At 29.6% G+C, this 9697-nt stretch overlaps 1 non-coding gene across 1 annotated transcript; it reads left to right on the top strand.

Annotated features, from left to right (window-relative positions):
- The first annotated feature begins 6592 nt into the window (after nt 1-6592).
- Nucleotides 6593-6665, top strand: TRNAK-CUU (transfer RNA lysine (anticodon CUU)). Its single transcript has one exon. It is a non-coding gene; the product is annotated as a tRNA-Lys (tRNA).
- The last annotated feature ends 3032 nt before the right edge of the window (nt 6666-9697 follow it).

Raw genomic sequence — 9697 nt, 5'->3', positions numbered from 1 at the left:
ATGCCCTAAAAGCAGTGATATTGCGAGATTTCTACATTTGCCATAATTTAAGCTGAATTGATGTCTGGAAGGTAAATGTCTGGTCTTTATCATTTATTGATACTATTGCTCTTGGACGGCTCCTTTTTGAAAAAAATTATGACACGTCCTGCCATTCAAATTCAAGCAATTTGCTAGCAAGCTAGATTCGACATTTTAAGAGGTCAAAGATTTTTCATTAAAAAAAAAAAACATTTGGTATACCATTCTATTGAATATTACTAATTTGGCTTAGAGCCGTACTAGGTCCTACCTCCTAGTAGGTAGATGAGAGGAAACTCACTTAAACGCATTTTTAATGTTCCCCAAACTCAAATTTAAAACCTTTATTTGAAGTACCGAATCCTTATCTAAATGTATTAATTAATTAAAGAGGTAAAACTCTTTCCGTCTTTTGTTATCAAGTAGTTTTTGAATTGACATGGAATAAATATTTATTACCTTATATAGATATACCCTTTTTCAATCTTTAAGAACTACTTAATTAATTTGAATAAATATAATAAATAAAATAAATGAAGTTCTTATATTAAAACTAAAATCAACTTTTAACTAATTCATGCATTTTAGAACTGCAGGAGTACATGATGCCCCAAAAAAAACTCACTATGATATAAAAATTGTTCTATTTCGACCTACTAAGGAGCTTTTGTTTCTCCTGTAAACAAGATCCTTGAACAATTTAAGGGACTCAACCATGGGAAAACACCAAAAAAAAAAAAAGACAGATTATTCTTGTTCTCTAAAACCATATACCAGATTGATTGATTTTTCTTTTCCTCTTCTAGACCTTCTAGGTGGATTTCTTTTCGCCAATTACCTTCTCGGGGGATGCGAGAATATATTGAAAGCCAATTATATAAATTTCAAAACGTTGAGGATTTAATTATTAGAAATTTCTCGTTCACGTTGCCATATAATTAAGAAGTCACTATTTGTTTATCATCAGAATTAGGAAGCCATAAAACAACCACTCTAGCTACCTCCTATCCTTAATATAAGAGCTAGTTTAACTTTTAATTTGGTTCTAAATATAAGAATTCAATCTACTTTGTCTTTAACATTTATGTATTTTGTCTTTAAATAATTTCTATAGTAGTTACAAGGAGTTATATCAATGGGTAATTTAAACACACATGATTAATAAGAATGTTTTAAGAAAAACAACAACTATTTACTACAAATAACTAACTTAACTAATCCCTTTAAATTAGTTAACTAAGTATTATATTAAAGACAAAAGAAATCATATGTGATATTGGCCTGTTACACTATTTTTCTTCCTTGTTTTAGGTGAAAGCTAAGTTCAGACTTTCTTGTTTTAGGCTTCAAACCTGACCCTACTGAGTTTAGCTGGGAACATGAGGATTAGAAAAAAAGTCTACTGATTCGGAAAAGAAATCTGACATGGGTAAAGTCGTTGAACCATTATTTTGGTTTGCCATGCACGTAAAAAGTTAAAACAAATTTCAAACCTTTCGCGACATTATTGAGAGCGCGCACACACGCACCCAAACATATATACAAGCTAAGTGAATATCCGTGTGTGTGTGTGTGTGTGAATATTTCTGGCATGGATGTACGAAAACGGATCCGCATGGAACTTTGGAATGCCAATATTAACACTAACTTAGCACAGTAAAAATATATGCACATGATTAGATTCATATGTAATTTTTGTTCCTCGACCTTATTTTCTTCTGAGAATTAAAGATGTTGATTGATGAGGAGGTGTTTAGGTGAAAATAAAATTATGATTTTAAAAATATTTTAATGATATACAAAATGAATATGTGAAAAAAATTTGTCTCGATTTACAAAAAAATATTTTTTAAAAACTTTTTTAACAATCAAAATACCCTTTTCATTTCCTTGGTTATTTTTCACCTTCCATCTCAAGCCTTCTTCACATGGTGATATGGATGGGAAATCTAACGGTCGACTAAAATCCAGGTGATCGATTTGGAATCTCCTGCGTTTGTGTGTATCCCACGCTAGCTAGGACGACTTCCACTAAGTACAGGGAGAATACACACACATATATATATAAGGGTTAATATAATCTTTAAGTCATTTAAATTTGTTTTTATTTTGATTTTTATTCCTTAATTTTAAAATCATCAATTTTAGTCTCTCAAGGGGTAAAAGCGAATTAAAGGAACCAAAAATTATATTAACACTATATAAAAAAAATGCTTAAATTGAGTTCATTGTATTGATTGTGCCAAGTTATTCAATCAAACATTGACATATGTCTTTTTTTATGTGAATTTCTAATTTAATGATAATATTTTAAAAATATGTTGGAGAACTTGATATAATGGAAGGACTTGACATAAATATTATGGTATATACAATACCTGGCTAGGTTCACCATATAGTACTATATATGAATTATATTCTATAATTTAATTTCCAGGCTTGTCTCTTAAGTATCCGATGGGAGTTGTCATCAATTTCTCACCTTCCCTGTCGAAGACTTCTTGACGATGTCGATGAGTAGTAGTGTGCGTTATATGCGGAATGAGCCACGTGCCAAAATTTACAAAAAAAACAAAACAAAAAAAATCTAACGGTCAACTGAAAAGAATGTGATAATTTTTTAGGGCTAGTTCTATGTTGGGAAGACTTTTCCTAGCCCTGTACTGGACTATAAATAAACAAACTTAAGCAAGCATATATGCTATATATATATAAATATTGTGATGAGAAAACGTCAACGTCTAGCATTTTGAGCTGAAAACCAGGTAAACTGTGGGTGGTTGAGAAGCAATATTGATGAGGATTCAGTGAACTGAACTTTTCGTATGAGTGTACGTAATTTAATTTTCACCTCTCTGTGTGTGGTCTCTCTCTCTCATGTTCGTCCCTCAAACATCTTTAATTTGTGAATGAACGAGAACGCTTGTACGTACCTAGATTTGCGCCCACTTATAATAATCGCGTGGGGTTGCTAGTTTTAGTTGTTGGTTGGGACAAAGGCTAAAACTAACTAATAAAGAGTTAGGGAAATGTCATAAATCAATGTGTGTGTTTATAATCAAAAGGATTCTTATTTCTAGGGTGTGTTTGGGATGAAACCAAACCATGGTTTGGAAAAGTGATTCTGGAGAATAGATTCTGGGAAGAATAGATTCTGTGAAGAATAGATTTTGTAAAAAAGTGATTCTGAGAAGTGAGAGTGTTTGGATAGTTGTTATTAGAAGCACTTTTTATATATACAAATTACTAAAAAAAAGACATAAGTTAATATGATAATACAGAAAAAATAGATTTTATGATATTTTAATTTGAAGAAATAAAATTGTTAATAATAGTTTTTTCCAACATAATTAATAATACATAAGATAATAAATTAATAAATAATTAATGTCTATATATTTATAAAATATAAGATTAAATATTTATAAAAAATAGTTTATAAAAAAAATAACAAGATACATATCATATAGGCCCTCACACTCTCCTTTTTCTCCAAAAGCAAAAAAATTTTTTTTTTCCAAAACCATGGTTTTGGTTTTTGGAGGGCTGTTTGGGTAGATTATTCCCCAAACCATGGTTTGGGGTGTCACCCAAACACCCCTAGTCTGATATAAGGACTCTTTTCTTTAAGCCAGTAAATAGTTAAGAATTTGATTACCAATAATCTCTTTGCATTTTGAACAAACCCCAAGATTTGGTTCAATATATATATATATATAGCAAGTGATATATGAAGCAAACCTGATTGGAAGGATTATATTATTTACAATCCCTGATTAGTGCTTTAATTACCTCAAAAGATGCTAGTGTCCACTAACCTGATGGAGATTAATCTAATGTCTCGCCCCTACAAAGAAAAAACAATCTGGGTCCTAATGTCTTCAATTTTTCGTTGAAATTTTTCCCTCAAAACCTAATATCAATAAATATCTCCCGCCTCTGACGCTTCTTAAATCCAACAGTCCTTACACGAACGCGAGCGCATTTTTCTCTTCAAATTAATAAAGGTGTATACTATCAATAAGAATTAGTTCCAATTAGTAAAGAATTAACTCATATCTATAAAGTCGTGAGTTCCAATCTCACCATTGATATGACGATCTTGTTAATGAGTGATTTATCAATACCTTTATAAGCGCCTTTTGAGTTTGGAGCATTTTCTAACTCTAGCGAGCTCTTGAGATTCAACTTACTTAAATTTTTTTTTTACCAAAAAAAGGTGTATACTATGTAAATTAAAAATGGCCCTCAGGCAATAATTATTTAAATCATTACTACCATATATTCAACAAATATTGAATATTATATGGATATATATCAAATCCGTTCACTAACATATAAAATTTTTAACAAAAATATTAATAAATAATAATTATCTGTCTAAATTTAAATAAATTGTAAAATAATTAGATAAAAATGATACATAAGAAAGGAAATATTACCCCTAGTACTTAATATAAGACCTAATTGAATAATTTGAAAAAATTAAGGACACTAAATAAATTACTTTAAATTATTATATATTTATCATTTTTTTTACACTAATTTGCCCAACTTATAAACTGGCATGTAATATAATAATATATATGATTATTTTAGAGAAATCATATAACATATATTATGACTAAGTAATTTTTTTCATTTCCTTAATTAGTCAATAATTTTTTTTTGCATGGAACGATGTACTTGACTTGCGTTTCGTTCCATGCAAAAATTGAACAGATCCGCATCTAATTCAAATAATGTAATATTCAGTCTAATTCTGGTTGAATTACTACTAAATGAGTCCCACTTACTAATTGTCACAGTAATAGACTATTGTCACAGTAATAGACTATGTTTTATGCCTGAGAACAAAGGGCAAAAGAGCAAAATAATACGAGTTTACTAGTGATTTAGCAAATGGTACGCGTAAAATAATTGTAGTACTTCATGTTATTAGTGATTTTTTTTGCAGGCGTGTTGGGGTTAAGGAGAAAGAAACACTACATTGACTAGTTAAAAAGTTAATTGAAGGTATGGATAAAGTTGGGGGCAAATATTACCGAAGGATTTGAGTTATTTTGGTAAAAAAGATAAGCCTAAAGTGTAGAGTAATTTTTCTGAAAAATAGTAAGGTGTGGTGTAAAAGTTATAAATTTATCTACAAAAAGACTCACATTGACAAGTTAAAAGGTTAATTAAGTATGAGGCTGAGTTAGAATTATTAAGTGTGAGTTATGAAAGAAAATGATTTAAATCATTTTAAGATAAAAACAAGCTTGATGCATGCATGTGTGATTAGTTCTCCGAAACGTGACAGTCGTAATACGGACAGGATATACGGACATACGATCGGAGTTGAGGAGAGCTGAACTCATCCAAAAGAAGACGTTGGATCCATTAATGTATGCAGCTCCTTGTCGGAAGAGACTAACTTTTTTTTTTGAATTGACGGAAGAGACTAACTTTACTCCCCTCAGTAATTAACTTTTCTACAGCGATCTCGTTTGTACTTTTGGAAAAGAAGAAATAAAGAAAGAACGAAAAAACCCATGCTTTAAACTCTTGGAATGACAAGTCACTACTATTAAAAAAAAAAGTGATTTAACCAAGAAGTTTGACAAAAGATGTTTAATTTTTAGGAGTTGATTGGATAGAAACCAAACCATAGTTTCAGAAGTACTTTTACGGTTTACGAAATAAATATATGGAGGAGTTTGTCTCGTTTTACGGAAAATACTTCTGAAATCATGGTTTTCATATTGCCAAACACCCCTTTAGTCGGCAGATCTAATATTGTGCCTGTTTGGCATCACTTATAAGCAGCTTATTTTCACTATAAGCCTGATTGGAAAATTTTGAGTGTTTGGTTGGGCTTTTCTGCAATCGGGCTTCTGTATAAAAAGCTGCAATAAGCTATAAGCTAAAATTAACAGCTTATAGCTTATGACTTTTGAAATATGGAAAGAGAAAAAGTTAAGAAATTTATTACTTCATTTGGTTCTTATTATAAGCCTCAAATAACTAATTTGTAGATAATAAAAAATCAGTTAAAATTAGTTGAAAGTAATAAATAAGTTAGAAGTATACTTTTATTTTTAAATATGCTCCTAAAAATATACTTTTATTTTTTCATGTTTCACTTTATATGTAAAATATTTTTTAACTTCTTCATATTAAATTATTTTAATTTCATTATATTATATGAAATCAGTTTTTAATCATGTTTTGTTATTTATTAAAACTCATATTTATTTTGGTCATTTTACAACCAAACTTACTTTTACTCAATCATAATCCAAACAACCTTTTACCAATCTCATTTTACAAGCTAACTTTTCTGAACTCCAATCCAAACATAATTCAGCTTATCCAATTTAACTTTTATCATTTCACTTTTTCATAAGCTACTTTTCAATAAACTGTTTTTTCAATCGCTGATCCAAACGGACCTATTAACCTTAAAAAAAGAGCGACAGATGGGCATTGTAGCTGCGGAGCGACGGTTCGGGCCATCGGGCCTAGGTGAAGAGATGTGAGAATTATTATTACATGATATATCCAAAAAATGAGGCAACCAACGCGGCAGGCCCGTCTAGCTCAGTCGGTAGAGCGCAAGGCTCTTAACCTTGTGGTCGTGGGTTCGAGCCCCACGGTGGGCGATTATTATTTTCCGGATTTATGGTTTTAATTTTAGAGGTAATCAAATCGGAAGCAATTCTCCTAAGCCAGTTAGATCCGGAGGCCTCGTTGCACAGAGGATCAGCCCATCGCGCAAGTTGGGCCTCATTTATCTGGTAATTTAATTGGGCCCCACTTTTGGTCTTCAAATGTGAGATAAAAAAAAAAGAAGCTAAATATATTGATGAGCCCGTCGCAATCAATTTTTTTTGGGCGAAAAGAAGAAATGTGTATTGCCCAAAATTCATGAATCCTACTAATTATAGCAGAGTTTATCTGCATCTTGCTTTCCAAATGTAGCAACATAAGTAAGCAATTAATTGAGTATCTGGATCAGCTTATTTTTAAGCGATTTTGTATTACGAAATATGTTGAGAGTTTTATCTAATAAGACGTAACAACATTTTTTTTTTTGGTCGCTTCCAAAACCCGATCACATAATATATTTAGGGAAAGCGCTGGACCACAATATAATGCCTCTTCCAAAAGGTTTCTTTGGTTGGGATACGGCTTTAGAGAAAATCTTCCATGAAAAGTGTTGAACGAGACAACAAATTCGAGGTATTGACTCCTTTTTTAAGTTACAGCACGGTCAATTCTTTTTCTTTTTTTCTTTTAACCTCAGGCATTCACTGCATGTGATAGTAATAACTAATCCCTTATCACTATAGACCTCTCAAAGAGGGTTTAGTGTTTGTCATTAAATATAAGACCAATTGAACCACTAATTAGATACTCATCTGGTCTTTAATATAGGACTCAATTCTTGAGTTGGTTTTGGTCCTAAATATAAGACTCATTTATCATATTTATCAATTTTCTCTAAATTACCCCTATAGATACTCCCTCAACTATAATTAAGTAGAAGAGGGGATGGGGTATTAAGAAAGATGATTATGGTGTTTTAGGAAAAATGTGTCACTTTTCTTATAATTAACTAACTACCTAACTTCCTTAATTAATCAAATTAGTTAAATGGGTCTTATATTAAGGACCGGAAGAGTATTTAATAAATATGATCAATCTTTAATGACCTTATATATCTCTGAATTTTCAATACATGTTAAGAAAAAAATGTGTGTTGGATTCCATTATACTAACTTCGGTTCATAATATAAAAATTAGTTTGATATTTAATTTAGTTCTAAATATAAGATCTCAATCCACTTTATTTCTCATATTTATCTATTTTTTCTTAAAATAGTCCTTATAGTAGTTGTAAATGTTAAATATTTCATCAAATAATAGTGCTAACTAATATGTATCATCAGAAAATATATTCTAATGAAAATAATACATATTTATTAAAAATAATTAATTTAACAAACTTTCTCAATTTATTCAAATTACCTAAGTGACTTTTATATTAAAGACCAGAGGCGGTTAATATTAATTACAAGGTATGTTTGATTGATCTCTCTCTTTAATTATAGGGTTCGCATGTTTATTCACGCGAGTATTTTATCAACATTTGTAGCTCATTCATGTCTTACTATAAAATGTTTGATGTGAATTGACTTTTATTCATCATTCTACAAATCTCGAGTTTCTTTCTTTCTTTTTTTCAGTGTTTGTTTGAAATGATAATAAGATTTTTTAAAAAAAAAAAAATTTCAATCGTAATATACAGAATATAAAAAAATATTTAAAAATAATTTTATCTCCATTTATATAAATATACTTATAAGCAGTAATATTATCATTTACTCAAAGAAGTTGTAAGTAAGAATTTTGGGGATGCAGGTAAAGTGATTTTTTTTATGTACCAAACATGTGTGCAAAAAAAATAGTGATGTCATAAATATTTTTTCAGTGCAGTGATATATTGATATTTACTTTTAATAGGAATTATATTCTCTTTTAACGCCTAATAACAAATAACGAAAATTGCCCCGTGGCTACATAAAATTACAACGTTTTGAATATTCCTCTAGTACCCCTTCTTATAGAGCCAGGAAAACAGGCCTACTCCATCAGATTGGCCCGTTTAAATCCAACAATTGTGAGGGTTGAGTTTATAATTTTTTTATTTAAATGGGAAACGGGCTTAAAAGGAGAACGAGAGCTGACCCATTTAGGCCCATTTAAAATGTTTTTAATTTTTTATAATTTTTTGTGTAATTTTAATATTATTATTATTTTTACATTGTAAATGATATTTTGAATATTTAGTTATTTTTATCATTTTGAAATTAAATTTCACATAATGGTTTGATTTATTTGATTTTAGACAATAATTTATCTAATTAAATTTCACATAATGATTTGATTTATATTATATGTGTTGATATTTTTAAATTATATATATATATATATTTGATAAGAAAGTATTTTTATACTTATATAACTTGTGATTTTATAATTTGAATTAAAAATTTGTGAGTTTCAACAATGATCCTTCTAAAACTAAAGTAAAATAATAACTAGATTGCAAAATTTAAAAGTGAAATTCCTAATTTAAAAGTGAAATTCCTATAAAGAACAAAAACTTGATATTTTTGCTACGAATGAAGAGCAATTGATTATAGTGATGATGAAGTTTCAAAAAATTAATGATAGTGTTTGTCTATTGTATATTTGCACTATTAATGAAACTTTTAGATGCTATTATTTTGTTGATAGATGTTTTAAATGTTGATGGATATTTAAATATGATGATATTTTATATTTGTGACTTAACTTTATTTATAGTTATAGTTTTTATTAATAATTTTATTGGTTTGTTTTTATTTTTTGATTAAAAAAACGTGAGAAATGTGAAAAATAACATTTTTTTAAACGGGCCGAAAACCCGCAGACTGGCCATGAACTGGTCAACTTAAGAACCAAGTCTAACAAATTAAGATATTTTTAAAATTTCAATCCTATCAGACCTTTTACACTGTTGGCCGTATTCCCACCTCAACCTTCTTATGCCTCCTCCTTTTTGGTCACTTTGTAACATCGCAACGTGGTCCAATCAAACAGGATGGTGGTGGGATGCTTCAATAATCTTGTTCTTCTTTTCTTTATT

Source organism: Neltuma alba, unplaced genomic scaffold (genome assembly GCF_004799145.2).
Source record: "Neltuma alba isolate B1F8T4 unplaced genomic scaffold, ASM479914v2 tig00003090_pilon, whole genome shotgun sequence".
In the NCBI taxonomy this organism is placed as follows: Eukaryota; Viridiplantae; Streptophyta; class Magnoliopsida; order Fabales; family Fabaceae; genus Neltuma; species Neltuma alba.
This window is presented reverse-complemented; position numbering and strand designations above follow the sequence as displayed.